The 18,120-nt window shown below is 35.8% G+C and overlaps 1 non-coding gene and 7 pseudogenes across 1 annotated transcript; all 8 read left to right on the forward strand.

Moving 5' to 3' along the window:
• The first annotated feature begins 9,846 nt into the window (after nt 1-9,846).
• On the forward strand, nt 9,847-9,965 carry LOC142120487 (5S ribosomal RNA; annotated as a pseudogene).
• A 95-nt stretch (nt 9,966-10,060) lies between these two features.
• Nucleotides 10,061-10,179, forward strand: LOC142120485 (5S ribosomal RNA; annotated as a pseudogene).
• Nucleotides 10,180-10,277: 98 nt separating this feature from the next.
• LOC142120488 (5S ribosomal RNA) lies at nt 10,278-10,397 on the forward strand (annotated as a pseudogene).
• A 282-nt stretch (nt 10,398-10,679) lies between these two features.
• On the forward strand, nt 10,680-10,798 carry LOC142120489 (5S ribosomal RNA; annotated as a pseudogene).
• Nucleotides 10,799-10,901: 103 nt separating this feature from the next.
• On the forward strand, nt 10,902-11,020 carry LOC142120481 (5S ribosomal RNA). Its single transcript, XR_012683700.1, has one exon. It is a non-coding gene; the product is annotated as a 5S ribosomal RNA (ribosomal RNA).
• A 92-nt stretch (nt 11,021-11,112) lies between these two features.
• On the forward strand, nt 11,113-11,230 carry LOC142120484 (5S ribosomal RNA; annotated as a pseudogene).
• Nucleotides 11,231-11,309: 79 nt separating this feature from the next.
• On the forward strand, nt 11,310-11,428 carry LOC142120483 (5S ribosomal RNA; annotated as a pseudogene).
• A 102-nt stretch (nt 11,429-11,530) lies between these two features.
• On the forward strand, nt 11,531-11,648 carry LOC142120486 (5S ribosomal RNA; annotated as a pseudogene).
• Nucleotides 11,649-18,120: the final 6,472 nt, after the last annotated feature.

An 18,120-nucleotide genomic window follows, 5' to 3' on the forward strand; every position in this document is an offset into this window, starting at 1 on the left:
ATGTAAGTCATTGTTTCCAAGAAAAAGGGAGACTGGAGTGTAAAAAAGCGTTGTTTTTGGACTGCAATGAAGAAATGACTATGTTTTGCGATTTCTCCTGCTCAGAAAGACTTAGAAAGTTGATAATTGTGGACAATGTTAGAAATGTCATGAGAAACAAGAATTATGTAAAAGGATTGATGTAAGTCATTGTTTCCAAGAGAAAGGGAGACTGGAGTGTAAAAAAGCATTGTTTTTGGACGGCAATGAATAAATGACTGTTTTGCGATTTCTCTTGCTCAGAAAGACTTAGAAAGTTGATAACTGTAGGCAATGTTAGAAATGTCATGAGAAACAAGAATTATGTAAAAAGATTGATGTAAGTCATTGTTTCCAAGAGAAAGGGAGACAGGAGTGTAAAAAAGCGTTGTTTTTGGACTCCAATGAAGAAATGACTATGTTTTGCGATTTCTCCTGCTCAGAAAGACTTAGAAAGTTGATATTTGTGGTCAATGTTAGAAATGACAGGATAAACAAGAATTATGTAAAAGGATTGATGTAAGTCATTGTTTCCAAGAAAAAGGGAGACTGGAGTGTAAAAAAGCGTTGTTTTTGGACTGCAATGAAGAAATGACTATGTTTTGCGATTTCTCCTGCTCAGAAAGACTTAGAAAGTTGATAATTGTGGGCAATGTTAGAAATGTCATGAGAAACAAGAATTATGTAAAAGGATTGATGTAAGTCATTGTTTCCAAGAGAAAGGGAGACTGGAGTGTAAAAAAGCATTGTTTTTGGACGGCAATGAAGAAATGACTATATTTTGCGATTTCTATTGCTCAGAAAAAATTAGAAAGTTGATAATTGTGGGCAATGTTAGAAATGTCATGAGAGATAAGAATTATGTAAAAGGATTGATGTAAGTCATTGTTTCCAAGAGAAAGGGAGACTGGAGTGTAAAAAAGCGTTGTTTTTGGACTGCAATGAAGAAATGACTATGTTTTGCGATTTCTCCTGCTCAGAAAGACTTAGAAAGTTAATAATTGTGGGCAATGTTAGAAATGTCAGGAGAAACAAGAATTATGTAAAAGGATTGATGTAAGTCATTGTTTCAAAGAGAAAGGGAGACTGGAGTGTAAAAAAGCGTTGTTTTTGGACTGCAATGAAGAAATGACTATGTTTTGCGATTTCTCCTGCTCAGAAAGACTTAGAAAGTTAATAATTGTGGGCAATGTTAGAAATGTCAGGAGAAACAAGAATTATGTAAAAGGATTGATGTAAGTCATTGTTTCCAAGAGAAAGGGAGACTGGAGTGTAAAAAAGCGTTGTTTTTGGACTGCAATGAAGAAATGACTATGTTTTGCGATTTCTCCTGCTCAGAAAGACTTAGAAAGTTCATAATTGTGGGCAATGTTAGAAATGTCATGAGAAACAAGAATTATGTAAAAGGATTGATTTAAGTCATTGTTTCCAGGAGAAAGGGAGACTGGAGTGTAAAAAAGCGTTGTTTTTGGACTGCAATGAAGAAATGACTATGTTTTGCGATTTCTCATGCTCAGAAAGACTTAGAAAGTTGATAATTGTGGGCAATGTTAGAAATGTCATGAGAAACAAGAATTATGTAAAAGGATTGATGTAAGTCATTGTTTCCAAGAGAAAGGGAGACAGGAGTGTAAAAAAGCGTTGTTTTTGGACTGCAATGAAGAAATGACTATGTTTTGCGATTTCTCCTGCTCAGAAAGACTTAGAAAGTTGATAATTGTGGACAATGTTAGAAATGTCATGAGAAACAAGAATTATGTAAAAGGATTGATGTAAGTCATTGTTTCCAAGAGAAAGGGAGACTGGAGTGTAAAAAAGCATTGTTTTTGGACGGCAATGAATAATTGACTGTTTTGCGATTTCTCTTGCTCAGAAAGACTTAGAAAGTTGATAATTGTGGGCAATGTTAGAAATGTCATGAGAAACAAGAATTATGTAAAAGGATTGATGTAAGTCATTGTTTCCAAGAGAAAGGGAGACTGGAGTGTAAAAAAGCATTGTTTTTGGACGGCAATGAATAAATGACTGTTTTGCGATTTCTCTTGCTCAGAAAGACTTAGAAAGTTGATAATTGTGGGCAATGTTAGAAATGTCATGAGAAACAAGAATTATGTAAAAGGATTGATGTAAGTCATTGTTTCCAAGAGAAAGGGAGACAGGAGTGTAAAAAAGCGTTGTTTTTGGACTCCAATGAAGAAATGACTATGTTTTGCGATTTCTCCTGCTCAGAAAGACTTAGAAAGTTGATATTTGTGGGCAATGTTAGAAATGACAGGATAAACAAGAATTATGTAAAAGGATTGATGTAAGTCATTGTTTCCAAGAGAAAGGGAGACTGGAGTGTAAAAAAGCGTTGTTTTTGGACTGCAATGAAGAAATGACTATGTTTTGCGATTTCTCCTGCTCAGAAAGACTTAGAAAGTTAATAATTGTGGGCAATGTTAGAAATGTCAGGAGAAACAAGAATTATGTAAAAGGATTGATGTAAGTCATTGTTTCCAAGAGAAAGGGAGACTGGAGTGTAAAAAAGCATTGTTTTTGGACGGCAATGAATAAATGACTGTTTTGCGATTTCTCTTGCTCAGAAAGACTTAGAAAGTTAATAATTGTGGGCAATGTTAGAAATGTCATGAGAAACAAGAATTATGTAAAAGGATTGATGTAAGTCATTGTTTCCAAGAGAAAGGGAGACTGGAGTGTAAAAAAGCATTGTTTTTGGACGGCAATGAATAAATGACTGTTTTGCGATTTCTCTTGCTCAGAAAGACTTAGAAAGTTGATAACTGTGGGCAATGTTAGAAATGTCATGAGAAACAAGAATTATGTAAAAAGATTGATGTAAGTCATTGTTTCCAGGAGAAAGGGAGACAGGAGTGTAAAAAAGCGTTGTTTTTGGACGGCAATGAAGAAATGACTATATTTTGCGATTTCTCCTGCTCAGAAAGACTTAGAAAGTTGATAATTGTGGGCAATGTTAGAAATGTCATGAGAAACAAAAATTATGTAAAAGGATTGATGTAAGTCATTGTTTCCAGGAGAAAGGGAGACAGGAGTGTAAAAAAAGCGTTGTTTTTGGACGGCAATGAAGAAATGACTATATTTTGCGATTTCTCCTGCTCAGAAAGACTTAGAAAGTTTATAATTGTGGGCAATGTTAGAAATGTCATGAGAAACAAGAATTATGTAAAAGGATTGATGTAAGTCATTGTTTCCAAGAGAAAGGGAGACAGGAGTGTAAAAAAGCGTTGTTTTTGGACTGCAATGAAGAAATGACTATGTTTTGCGATTTCTCCTGCTCAGAAAGACTTAGAAAGTTAATAATTGTGGACAATGTTAGAAATGTCATGAGAAACAAGAATTATGTAAAAGGATTGATGTAAGTCATTGTTTCCAAGAGAAAGGGAGACTGGAGTGTAAAAAAGGGTTGTTTTTGGACTGCAATGAAGAAATGACTATGTTTTGCGATTTCTCCTGCTCAGAAAGACTTAGAAAGTTGATATTTGTGGGCAATGTTAGAAGTGTCAGGAGAAACAAGGATTATGTAAAAGGATTGATGTAAGTCATTGTTTCCAAGAGAAAGGGAGACAGGAGTGTAAAAAAGCGTTGTTTTTGGACGGCAATGAAGAAATGACTATGTTTTGCGATTTCTCTTGCTCAGAAAGACTTAGAAAGTTGATAATTGTGGACAATGTTAGAAATGTCATGAGAAACAAGAATTATGTAAAAGGATTGATGTAAGTCATTGTTTCCAAGAGAAAGGGAGACTGGAGTGTAAAAAAGCGTTGTTTTTGGACTGCAATGAAGAAATGACTATGTTTTGCGATTTCTCCTGCTCAGAAAGACTTAGAAAGTTAATAATTGTGGACAATGTTAGAAATGTCATGAGAAACAAGAATTATGTAAAAGGATTGATGTAAGTCATTGTTTCCAAGAGAAAGGGAGACTGGAGTGTAAAAAAGCGTTGTTTTTGGACTGCAATGAAGAAATGACTATGTTTTGCGATTTCTCCTGCTCAGAAAGACTTAGAAAGTTGATATTTGTGGGCAATGTTAGAAATGTCAGGAGAAACAAGGATTATGTAAAAGGATTGATGTAAGTCATTGTTTCCAAGAGAAAGGGAGACAGGAGTGTAAAAAAGCGTTGTTTTTGGACGGCAATGAAGAAATGACTATGTTTTGCGATTTCTCCTGCTCAGAAAGACTTAGAAAGTTGATAATTGTGGACAATGTTAGAAATGTCATGAGAAACAAGAATTATGTAAAAGGATTGATGTAAGTCATTGTTTCCAAGAGAAAGGGAGACTGGAGTGTAAAAAAGCATTGTTTTTGGACGGCAATGAATAAATGACTGTTTTGCGATTTCTCTTGCTCAGAAAGACTTAGAAAGTTGATAACTGTGGGCAATGTTAGAAATGTCATGAGAAACAAGAATTATGTAAAAAGATTGATGTAAGTCATTGTTTCCAAGAGAAAGGGAGACAGGAGTGTAAAAAAGCGTTGTTTTTGGACTCCAATGAAGAAATGACTATGTTTTGCGATTTCTCCTGCTCAGAAAGACTTAGAAAGTTGATATTTGTGGTCAATGTTAGAAATGACAGGATAAACAAGAATTATGTAAAAGGATTGATGTAAGTCATTGTTTCCAAGAAAAAGGGAGACTGGAGTGTAAAAAAGCGTTGTTTTTGGACTGCAATGAAGAAATGACTATGTTTTGCGATTTCTCCTGCTCAGAAAGACTTAGAAAGTTGATAATTGTGGGCAATGTTAGAAATGTCATGAGAAACAAGAATTATGTAAAAGGATTGATGTAAGTCATTGTTTCCAAGAGAAAGGGAGACTGGAGTGTAAAAAAGCATTGTTTTTGGACGGCAATGAAGAAATGACTATATTTTGCGATTTCTATTGCTCAGAAAAAATTAGAAAGTTGATAATTGTGGGCAATGTTAGAAATGTCATGAGAGATAAGAATTATGTAAAAGGATTGATGTAAGTCATTGTTTCCAAGAGAAAGGGAGACTGGAGTGTAAAAAAGCGTTGTTTTTGGACTGCAATGAAGAAATGACTATGTTTTGCGATTTCTCCTGCTCAGAAAGACTTAGAAAGTTAATAATTGTGGGCAATGTTAGAAATGTCAGGAGAAACAAGAATTATGTAAAAGGATTGATGTAAGTCATTGTTTCAAAGAGAAAGGGAGACTGGAGTGTAAAAAAGCGTTGTTTTTGGACTGCAATGAAGAAATGACTATGTTTTGCGATTTCTCCTGCTCAGAAAGACTTAGAAAGTTAATAATTGTGGGCAATGTTAGAAATGTCAGGAGAAACAAGAATTATGTAAAAGGATTGATGTAAGTCATTGTTTCCAAGAGAAAGGGAGACTGGAGTGTAAAAAAGCGTTGTTTTTGGACTGCAATGAAGAAATGACTATGTTTTGCGATTTCTCCTGCTCAGAAAGACTTAGAAAGTTCATAATTGTGGGCAATGTTAGAAATGTCATGAGAAACAAGAATTATGTAAAAGGATTGATTTAAGTCATTGTTTCCAGGAGAAAGGGAGACTGGAGTGTAAAAAAGCGTTGTTTTTGGACTGCAATGAAGAAATGACTATGTTTTGCGATTTCTCATGCTCAGAAAGACTTAGAAAGTTGATAATTGTGGGCAATGTTAGAAATGTCATGAGAAACAAGAATTATGTAAAAGGATTGATGTAAGTCATTGTTTCCAAGAGAAAGGGAGACAGGAGTGTAAAAAAGCGTTGTTTTTGGACTGCAATGAAGAAATGACTATGTTTTGCGATTTCTCCTGCTCAGAAAGACTTAGAAAGTTGATAATTGTGGACAATGTTAGAAATGTCATGAGAAACAAGAATTATGTAAAAGGATTGATGTAAGTCATTGTTTCCAAGAGAAAGGGAGACTGGAGTGTAAAAAAGCATTGTTTTTGGACGGCAATGAATAATTGACTGTTTTGCGATTTCTCTTGCTCAGAAAGACTTAGAAAGTTGATAATTGTGGGCAATGTTAGAAATGTCATGAGAAACAAGAATTATGTAAAAGGATTGATGTAAGTCATTGTTTCCAAGAGAAAGGGAGACTGGAGTGTAAAAAAGCATTGTTTTTGGACGGCAATGAATAAATGACTGTTTTGCGATTTCTCTTGCTCAGAAAGACTTAGAAAGTTGATAATTGTGGGCAATGTTAGAAATGTCATGAGAAACAAGAATTATGTAAAAGGATTGATGTAAGTCATTGTTTCCAAGAGAAAGGGAGACAGGAGTGTAAAAAAGCGTTGTTTTTGGACTCCAATGAAGAAATGACTATGTTTTGCGATTTCTCCTGCTCAGAAAGACTTAGAAAGTTGATATTTGTGGGCAATGTTAGAAATGACAGGATAAACAAGAATTATGTAAAAGGATTGATGTAAGTCATTGTTTCCAAGAGAAAGGGAGACTGGAGTGTAAAAAAGCGTTGTTTTTGGACTGCAATGAAGAAATGACTATGTTTTGCGATTTCTCCTGCTCAGAAAGACTTAGAAAGTTGATAATTGTGGGCAATGTTAGAAATGTCATGAGAAACAAGAATTATGTAAAAGGATTGATGTAAGTCATTGTTTCCAAGAGAAAGGGAGACTGGAGTGTAAAAAAGCATTGTTTTTGGACGGCAATGAAGAAATGACTATATTTTGCGATTTCTATTGCTCAGAAAAAATTAGAAAGTTGATAATTGTGGGCAATGTTAGAAATGTCATGAGAAATAAGAATTATGTAAAAGGATTGATGTAAGTCATTGTTTCCAAGAGAAAGGGAGACTGGAGTGTAAAAAAGCGTTGTTTTTGGACTGCAATGAAGAAATGACTATGTTTTGCGATTTCTCCTGCTCAGAAAGACTTAGAAAGTTAATAATTGTGGGCAATGTTAGAAATGTCAGGAGAAACAAGAATTATGTAAAAGGATTGATGTAAGTCATTGTTTCAAAGAGAAAGGGAGACTGGAGTGTAAAAAAGCGTTGTTTTTGGACTGCAATGAAGAAATGACTATGTTTTGCGATTTCTCCTGCTCAGAAAGACTTAGAAAGTTTATAATTGTGGGCAATGTTAGAAATGTCAGGAGAAACAAGAATTATGTAAAAGGATTGATGTAAGTCATTGTTTCCAAGAGAAAGGGAGACAGGAGTGTAAAAAAGCGTTGTTTTTGGACGGCAATGAAGAAATGACTATGTTTTGCGATTTCTCCTGCTCAGAAAGACTTAGAAAGTTGATAATTGTGGACAATGTTAGAAATGTCATGAGAAACAAGAATTATGTAAAAGGATTGATGTAAGTCATTGTTTCCAAGAGAAAGGGAGACTGGAGTGTAAAAAAGCGTTGTTTTTGGACTGCAATGAAGAAATGACTATGTTTTGCGATTTCTCCTGCTCAGAAAGACTTAGAAAGTTGATATTTGTGGGCAATGTTAGAAATGTCAGGAGAAACAAGAATTATGTAAAAGGATTGATGTAAGTCATTGTTTCCAAGAGAAAGGGAGACTGGAGTGTAAAAAAGCATTGTTTTTGGACGGCAATGAATAAATGACTGTTTTGCGATTTCTCTTGCTCAGAAAGAATTAGAAAGTTGATAATTGTGGGCAATGTTAGAAATGTCATGAGAAATAAGAATTATGTAAAAGGATTGATGTAAGTCATTGTTTCCAAGAGAAAGGGAGACTGGAGTGTAAAAAAGCGTTGTTTTTGGACTGCAATGAAGAAATGACTATGTTTTGCGATTTCTCCTGCTCAGAAAGACTTAGAAAGTTAATAATTGTGGGCAATGTTAGAAATGTCAGGAGAAACAAGAATTATGTAAAAGGATTGATGTAAGTCATTGTTTCCAAGAGAAAGGGAGACAGGAGTGTAAAAAAGCGTTGTTTTTGGACTGCAATGAAGAAATGACTATTTTTTGCGATTTCTCCTGCTCAGAAAGACTTAGAAAGTTGATATTTGTGGGCAATGTTAGAAATGTCAGGAGAAACAAGGATTATGTAAAAGGATTGATGTAAGTCATTGTTTCCAAGAGAAAGGGAGACAGGAGTGTAAAAAAGCGTTGTTTTTGGACTGCAATCAAGAAATGACTATGTTTTGCGATATCTCCTGCTCAGAAAGACTTAGAAAGTTAATAATTGTGGGCAATGTTAGAAATGTCAGGAGAAACAAGAATTATGTAAAAGGATTGATGTAAGTCATTGTTTCCAAGAGAAAGGGAGACAGGAGTGTAAAAAAGCGTTGTTTTTGGACTGCAATGAAGAAATGACTATGTTTTGCGATTTCTCCTGCTCAGAAAGACTTAGAAAGTTGATATTTGTGGGCAATGTTAGAAATGTCAGGAGAAACAAGGATTATGTAAAAGGATTGATGTAAGTCATTGTTTCCAAGAGAAAGGGAGACAGGAGTGTAAAAAAGCGTTGTTTTTGGACTGCAATGAAGAAATGACTATGTTTTGCGATATCTCCTGCTCAGAAAGACTTAGAAAGTTAATAATTGTGGACAATGTTAGAAATGTCATGAGAAACAAGAATTATGTAAAAGGATTGATGTAAGTCATTGTTTCCAAGAGAAAGGGAGACTGGAGTGTAAAAAAGCGTTGTTTTTGGACTGCAATGAAGAAATGACTATGTTTTGCGATTTCTCCTGCTCAGAAAGACTTAGAAAGTTGATATTTGTGGGCAATGTTAGAAATGTCAGGAGAAACAAGGATTATGTAAAAGGATTGATGTAAGTCATTGTTTCCAAGAGAAAGGGAGACAGGAGTGTAAAAAAGCGTTGTTTTTGGACTGCAATGAAGAAATGACTATGTTTTGCGATTTCTCCTGCTCAGAAAGACTTAGAAAGTTGATAATTGTGGACAATGTTAGAAATGTCATGAGAAACAAGAATTATGTAAAAGGATTGATGTAAGTCATTGTTTCCAAGAGAAAGGGAGACTGGAGTGTAAAAAAGCGTTGTTTTTGGACTGCAATGAAGAAATGACTATGTTTTGCGATTTCTCCTGTTTAGAAAGACTTAGAAAGTTGATATTTGTGGGCAATGTTAGAAATGTCAGGAGAAACAAGGATTATGTAAAAGGATTGATGTAAGTCATTGTTTCCAAGAGAAAGGGAGACTGGAGTGTAAAAAAGCATTATTTTTGGACGGCAATGAATAAATGACTGTTTTGCGATTTCTCTTGCTCAGAAAGACTTAGAAAGTTGATAATTGTGGGCAATGTTAGAAATGTCATGAGAAACAAGAATTATGTAAAAGGATTGATGTAAGTCATTGTTTCCAAGAGAAAGGGAGACTGGAGTGTAAAAAAGCATTATTTTTGGACGGCAATGAATAAATGACTGTTTTGCGATTTCTCTTGCTCAGAAAGACTTAGAAAGTTGATAATTGTGGGCAATGTTAGAAATGTCAGGAGAAACAAGAATTATGTAAAAGGATTGATGTAAGTCATTATTTCCAAGAGAAAGGGAGATAGGAGTGTAAAAAAGCGTTGTTTTTATACATCTCAACACCAGCATTGAAGGAAGCAGGAACAAGAGAAAAAAAATAACGAAAAAAAAACAACCATCAGCACCTGGTATTCCCAGGTGGTCTCCCATCCAAGTACTAACCAGGGCCGGCCCTGCTTAGCTTACAAGATCAGATGAGATCTTGGAAGCTAAGCAGGGCCGGTCCTGGTTAGTACTTGGATGGGAGACCACCTGGGAATACCAGGTGCTGTAGGTTGTTTTATTTTTCTGTTTTTTTTTCTCTCTTGTTCCTGCTTCCTTCAATGCTGGTGTTGAGATGTATAAGAGATGTAGGTCAGTAGGTAAGCAATACCTACAGCCACACCACCCTGAACAAGATCAATCTTGTCTGATCTTGGAAGCTAAGCAGGGCTGGTTCTGGTTAGTACTTGGATGGGAGACCATCTGGGAATACCAGGTGCTGTAGGTTGGTTTTTTTTTTTCATTTTTTTTTCTCTCTTGTTCCTCCTTCCTTCATTGCTGGTGTTGAGATGTATAAGAGATGTATGTCAGTAACCAAGCAATACCTACAGCCACACCATCCTGAACAAGCTCAATCTTGTCTGATCCTGGAAGTTAAGCAGCGCTGGCTCTGGTTAGTACTTGGATGGGAGACCCCCTGGGAATACCAGGTGCTGTTTGTTTGTTTTTTTTTCGTTATTTTTTTTTCTCTTGTTCCTGCTTCCTTCAATGCTGGTGTTGAGATGTATAAGAGATATAGGTCAGTAAGTAGGCAAGCCATAGCTACAGCCATACCACCCTGAACAAGCCCAAACTCGTCTGATCTTGGAAGCAAAGCAGGCCCGGGGCCTGGTTAGTACTTGAATGGGAGACCACCTGAGAATACCAGGTGCTGTAGGTTTTTTTTTTCATTTTTTTTTCTCTCTTGTTCCTGCTTCCTTCAATGTTGGTGTTGAGATGTATAAGAGATGTAGGTCAGTCAGTAAGCAATACCTACAGCCACACCGCCCTGAACAAGCATGATCTTGGAAGCTAAGCAGGCCCAGGCCTTGTTAGTACTTGGATGTGAGACCATCTGGGAATACCAGGTGCAGTAGGTTTTTTTTTTTTTTCTCTCTTGTTCCTGCTTCCTTCATTGCTGGTGTTGAGATGTATAAGAGATGTAGGTCAGTAGGCATACAATACCTACAGCCGCACCACCCTGAACAAGCCCAATCTCAACTGATCTTTAAAGCTAAGCAGCGCTGGGCTTGGTTAGTACTTGCATGGGAGACCACCTGGGAATACCAAGTGCTGTAGGTTTTCGGTTTTTTTCGTGTTTTATTCTCTCTTGTTCCTGCTTTCCTTTAATGCTGGTGTTGAGATGTATAAGAGATGTATGTCAGTAGGCCAGTAGGCAAGCAGTACCTACAGCCATACCACCCTGAACAAGTCCAAACTCGTCTGATCTTGGAAGCTAAGCAGGGCCAGGCCTGGTTAGTACTTGGATGGGAGACCACCTGGGAATACCAGGTGCTGTAGGTTTTATTTTTTCGTTTTTTTTCTCTCTTTTGTTCCTGCTTTCGTCAATGCCGGTGTTGAGATGTATAAGAGATGTTGGTCAGTAGGCAAGCAATACCTACAGTAAACCAACCTGAACATGCCCTATCTCGTCTGATCTTGGAAGCTTAGCAGGGCCGGGCCTGGTTAGTACTTGGATGGGAGAGCACCTGGGAATACCAGGTGCTGTAGGTTTTTTTTTTCATTTTTTTTTCTCTCTTGTTTCTGCTTCCTTCTATGCTGGTGTTGAGATGTAGGTCAGTGGGCAAGCAGTACCTACAGCTACACCACACTGAACAAGCCCAATCTCATCTGATCTTGAAAGCTAAGCAGGGCTCAACTTGGTTAGTACTTGCATGGGAGACCACCTGGGAATACCAAGTGCTGTAGGTTTTCGATTTTTTTCGTGTTTTATTCTCTCTTGTTCCTGCTTTCTTTAATGCTGGTGTTGAGATGTATAAGAGATGTATGTCAGTAGGCCAGTAGGCAAGCAGTACCTACAGCCATACCACCCTGAACAAGTCCAAACTCGTCTGATCTTGGAAGCTAAGCAGAGCCAGGCCTGGTTAGTACTTGGATGGGAGACCACCTGGGAATACAGGTGCTGTAGGTTTTTTTTTTTCTCTCTTGTTCCTGCTTCCTTCAATGCTGGTGTTGCCCACAATTATCAACTTTCTAAGTCTTTCTGAGCAAGAGAAATTGCAAAACATTGTCATTTCTTCATTGCCGTCCAAAAAACAACACTTTTTTACACTCCTGTCTCCCTTTCTCTTGGAAACAATGACTTACATCAATCCTTTTACATAATTCTTGTTTCTCATGACATTTCTAACATTACCCACAATTATCAACTTTCTAAGTCTTTCTGAGCAAGAGAGAATCGCAAAACATAGTCATTTCTTCATTGCCGTCCAAAAACAACGCTTTTTTACACTCCTGTCTCCCTTTCTCTTGGAAACAATGACTTACATCAATCCTTTTACATAATTCTTGTTTCTCATGACATTTCTAACATTGTCCACAATTATCAACTTTCTAAGTCTTTCTGAGCAGGAGAAATCGCAAAACATAGTCATTTCTTCATTGCCGTCCAAAAACAACGCTTTTTTACACTCCTGTCTCCCTTTCTCTAGGAAACAATGACTTACATCAATCCTTTTACATAATTCTTGTTTCTCATGACATTTCTAACATTGCCCACAATTATCAACTTTCTAAATCTTTCTGAGCAAGAGAAATCGCAAAACAGTCATTTATTCATTGCAGTCCAAAACAACGCTTTTTTACACTCCAGTCTCCCTTTCTCTTGGAAAGAAACAATGACTTACATTAATCCTTTTACATAATTCTTGTTTCTCATGACATTTCTAACATTGCCCACAATTATCAACTTTCTAAGTCTTTCTGAGCAGGAGAAATCGCAAAATATAATCATTTCTTCATTGCAGTCCAAAAACAACGCTTTTTTCACTCCTGTCTCCCTTTCTCTTTGAAACAATGACTTACATTAATTCTTTTACATAATTCTTGTTTCTCATGACATTTCTAACATTGCCCACAATTATCAACTTTCTAAGTCTTTCTGAGCAGGAGAAATCGCAAAACATAGTCATTTCTTCATTGCCGTCCAAAAACAATGCTTTTTTACACTCCTGTCTCCCTTTCTCTTGGAAACAATGACTTACATCAATCCTTTTACATAATTCTTATTTCTCATGACATTTCTAACATTGCCCACAATTATCAACTTTCTAAGTCTTTCTGAGCAAGAGAAATTGCAAAATATAGTCATTTCATCATTGCCGTCCAAAAACAACGCTTTTTTACACTCCTGTCTCCCTTTCTCTTGGAAACAATGATTTTACATCAATTCTTTTACATAATTCTTGTTTCTCCTGACATTTCTAACATTGCCCACAATTATCAACTTTCTAAGTCTTTCTGAGCAAGAGAAATCGCAAAACATAATCATTTCTTCACTGCAGTCCAAAAACAACGCTTTTTTACAATCCTGTCTCCCTTTCTCTTGGAAACAATGACTTACATCAATCCTTTTACATAATTCTTGTTTCTCATGACATTCTAACATTGCCCACAATTATCAACTTTCTAAGTCTTTCTGAGCAGGGAGAAATCGCAAAACATAGTCATTTCTTCATTGCAGTCCAAAAACAACGCTTTTTTTACACTCCCGTCTCCCTTTCTCTTGGAAACAATGACTTACATCAATCCTTTTACATAATTCTTGTTTCTCATGACATTTCTAACATTGCCCACAATTATCAACTTTCTAAGTCTTTCTGAGCAAGAGAAATCGCAAAATATAGTCATTTCTTCATTGCGTCCAAAAACAATGCTTTTTTACACTCCAGTCTCCCTTTCTCTTGGAAACAATGACTTACATTAATCCTTTTACATAATTCTTGTTTCTCATGACATTTCTAACATTGCCCACAATTATCAACTTTATAAGTCTTTCTGAGCAGGAGAAATCGCAAAACATAGTCATTTCTTCATTGCAGTCCAAAAACAACGCTTTTTTACACTCCAGTCTCCCTTTCTCTTGGAAACAATGACTTACATCAATCCTTTTACATAATTCTTGTTTCTCATGACATTTCTAACATTGCCCACAATTATCAACTTTCTAAGTCTTTCTGAGCAAGAGAAATCGCAAAATATAGTCATTTCTTCATTGCCGTCCAAAAACAACGCTTTTTTACACTCCTGTCTCCCTTTCTCTTGGAAACAATGACTTACATTAATCCTTTTACATAATTCTTGTTTCTCATGACATTTCTAACATTGCCCACAATTATCAACTTTATAAGTCTTTCTGAGCAGGAGAAATCGCAAAACATAGTCATTTCTTCATTGCAGTCCAAAAACAACGCTTTTTTACACTCCAGTCTCCCTTTCTCTTGGAAACAATGACTTACATCAATCCTTTTACATAATTCTTGTTTCTCATGACATTTCTAACATTGCCCACAATTATCAACTTTCTAAGTCTTTCTAAGCAAGAGAAATCGCAAAATATAGTGATTTCTTCATTGCCGTCCAAAAACAAAGCTTTTTTACACTCCTGTCTCCCTTTCTCTTGGAAACAATGACTTACATCAATCTTTTTACATAATTCTTGTTTCTACTGACATTTCTAACATTGCCCACAATTATCAACTTTCTAAGTCTTTCTGAGCAAGAGAAATCGCAAAACATAATCATTTCTTCATTGCAGTCCAAAAACAACGCTTTTTTACACTCCCGTCTCCCTTTCTCTTGGAAACAATGACTTACATCAATCCTTTTACATAATTCTTCTTTCTCATGACATTTCTAACATTGCCCACAATTATCAACTTTTTAAGTCTTTCTGAGCAAGAGAAATCGCAAAATATAGTCATTTCTTCATTGCCGTCCAAAAACAACGCTTTTTTACACTCCTGTCTCCCTTTCGCTTGGAAACAATGACTTATATCAATTCTTTTACATAATTCTTGTTTCTCATGACATTTCTAACATTGCCCACAATTATCAACTTTCTAAGTCTTTCTGAGCAAGAGAAATCGCAAAACATAGTCATTTCTTCATTGCCGTCCAAAAACAACGCTTTTTTACACTCCTGTCTCCCTTTCGCTTGGAAACAATGACTTACATCAATCCTTTTACATAATTCTTGTTTCTCATGACATTTCTAACATTACCCACAATTATCAACTTTTTAAGTCTTTCTGAGCAAGAGAAATCGCAAAACATAGTCATTTCTTCATTGCCGTCCAAAAACAACGCTTTTTTACACTCCAGTCTCCCTTTCTCTTGGAAACAATGACTTACATCAATCCTTTTACATAATTCTTGTTTCTCTTGACATTTCTAACATTGCCCACAATTATCAACTTTCTAAGTCTTTCTGAGCAAGAGAAATCGCAAAACATAGTCATTTCTTCATTGCCGTCCAAAAACGCTTTTTTTCACTCCTCTCTCCCTTTCTCTTGGAAACAATGACTTACATCAATCCTTTTACATAATTCTTGTTTCTCCTGACATTTCTAACATTGCCCACAATTATCAACTTTCTAAGTCTTTCTGAGCAAGAGAAATCGAAAAACATAATCATTTCTTCATTGCAGTCCAAAAACAACGCTTTTTTACAATCCTGTCTCCCTTTCTCTTGGAAACAATGACTTACATCAATCCTTTTACATAATTCTTGTTTCTCATGACATTTCTAACATTGCCCACAATTATCAACTTTCTAAGTCTTTCTGAGCAGGAGAAATCGCAAAACATAGTCATTTCTTCATTGCAGTCCAAAAACAACGCTTTTTTACACTCCTGTCTCCCTTTCTCTTGGAAACAATGACTTACATCAATCCTTTTACATAATTCTTATTTCTCATGACATTTCTAACATTGCCCACAATTATCAACATTCTAAGTCTTTCTGAGCAAGAGAAATCGCAAAATATAGTCATTTCTTCATTGCAGTCCAAAAACAACGCTTTTTTACACTCCAGTCTCCCTTTCTCTTGGAAACAATGACTTACATCAATCCTTTTACATAATTCTTGTTTCTCATGACATTTCTAACATTACCCACAATTATCACTTTTCTAAGTCTTTCTGAGCAAGAGAAATCGCAAAATATAGTCTTTTCTTCATTGCCGTCCAAAAACAACGCTTTTTTATACTCCTGTCTCCCTTTCTCTTGGAAACAATGACTTACATCAATCCTTTTACATAATTCTTGTTTCTCATGACATTTCTAACATTGCCCACAATTATCAACTTTCTAAGTCTTTCTGAGCAAGAGAAATCGCAAAACATAGTCATTTCTTCATTGCCGTCCAAAAACAATGCTTTTTTACACTCCAATCTCCCTTTCTCATGGAAACAATGACTTACATCAATCCTTTTACATAATTCTTGTTTCTCATGACATTTCTAACATTGCCCACAATTATCAACTTTCTAAGTCTTTCTGAGCAGGAGAAATCGCAAAACATAGTCATTTCTTCATTGCAGTCCAAAAACAACGCTTTTTTACACTCCAGTCTCCCTTTCTCTTGGAAACAATGACTTACATCAATCCTTTTACATAATTCTTGTTTCTCTTGACATTTCTAACATTGCCCACAATTATCAACTTTCTAAGTCTTTCTGAGCAAGAGAAATCGCAAAACATAGTCATTTCTTCATTGCCGTCCAAAAACGCTTTTTTTCACTCCTCTCTCCCTTTCTCTTGGAAACAATGACTTACATCAATCCTTTTACATAATTCTTGTTTCTCCTAACATTGCCCACAATTATCAACTTTATAAGTCTTTCTGAGCAAGAGAAATCGCAAAACATAATCATTTCTTCATTGCAGTCCAAAAACAACGCTTTTTTAGAATCCTGTCTCCCTTTCTCTTGGAAACAATGACTTACATCAATCCTTTTACATAATTCTTGTTTCTCATGACATTTCTAACATTGCCCACAATTATCAACTTTCTAAGTCTTTCTGAGCAGGAGAAATCGCAAAACATAGTCATTTCTTCATTGCAGTCCAAAAACAACGCTTTTTTACACTCCTGTCTCCCTTTCTCTTGGAAACAATGACTTACATCAATCCTTTTACATAATTCTTATTTCTCATGACATTTCTAACATTGCCCACAATTATCAACTTTCTAAGTCTTTCTGAGCAAGAGAAATCGCAAAATATAGTCATTTCTTCATTGCCGTCCTAAAACAACGCTTTTTTACACTCCTGTCTCCCTTTCGCTTGGAAACAATGACTTACATCAATCCTTTTACATAATTCTTGTTTCTCATGACATTTCTAACATTGCCCACAATTATCAACTTTTTAAGTCTTTCTGAGCAAGAGAAATCGCAAAACATAGTCATTTCTTCATTGCCGTCCAAAAACAACGCTTTTTTACACTCCTGTCTCCCTTTCTCTTGGAAACAATGACTTACATCAATCCTTTTACATAATTCTTGTTTCTCTTGACATTTCTAACATTGCCCACAATTATCAACTTTCTAAGTCTTTCTGAGCAAGAGAAATCGCAAAACATAGTCATTTCTTCATTGCCGTCCAAAAACGCTTTTTTTCACTCCTCTCTCCCTTTCTCTTGGAAACAATGACTTACATCAATCCTTTTACATAATTCTTGTTTCTCATGACATTTCTAACATTGCCCACAATTATCAACTTTTTAAGTCTTTCTGAGCAAGAGAAATCGCAAAATATAGTCATTTCATCATTGCCGTCCAAAAACAACGCTTTTTTACACTCCTGTCTCCCTTTCTCTTGGAAACAATGATTTACATCAATTCTTTTACATAATTCTTGTTTCTCCTGACATTTCTAACATTGCCCACAATTATCAACTTTCTAAGTCTTTCTGAGCAAGAGAAATCGCAAAACATAATCATTTCTTCACTGCAGTCCAAAAACAACGCTTTTTTACAATCCTGTCTCCCTTTCTCTTGGAAACAATGACTTACATCAATCCTTTTACATAATTCTTGTTTCTCATGACATTTCTAACATTGCCCACAATTATCAACTTTCTAAGTCTTTCTGAGCAGGAGAAATCGCAAAACATAGTCATTTCTTCATTGCAGTCCAAAAACAACGCTTTTTTACACTCCCGTCTCCCTTTCTCTTGGAAACAATGACTTACATCAATCCTTTTACATAATTCTTGTTTCTCATGACATTTCTAACATTGCCCACAATTATCAACTTTCTAAGTCTTTCTGAGCAAGAGAAATCGCAAAATATAGTCATTTCTTCATTGCCGTTCAAAAACAATGCTTTTTTACACTCCAGTCTCCCTTTCTCTTGGAAACAATGACTTATATTAATCCTTTTACATAATTCTTGTTTCTCATGACATTTCTAACATTGCCCACAATTATCAACTTTATAAGTCTTTCTGAGCAGGAGAAATCGCAAAACATAGTCATTTCTTCATTGCAGTCCAAAAACAACGCTTTTTTACACTCCAGTCTCCCTTTCTCTTGGAAACAATGACTTACATCAATCCTTTTACATAATTCTTGTTTCTCATGACATTTCTAACATT

This window comes from Mixophyes fleayi, unplaced genomic scaffold, assembly GCF_038048845.1.
Source record: "Mixophyes fleayi isolate aMixFle1 unplaced genomic scaffold, aMixFle1.hap1 Scaffold_2024, whole genome shotgun sequence".
NCBI classification, from domain to species: Eukaryota; Metazoa; Chordata; class Amphibia; order Anura; family Limnodynastidae; genus Mixophyes; species Mixophyes fleayi.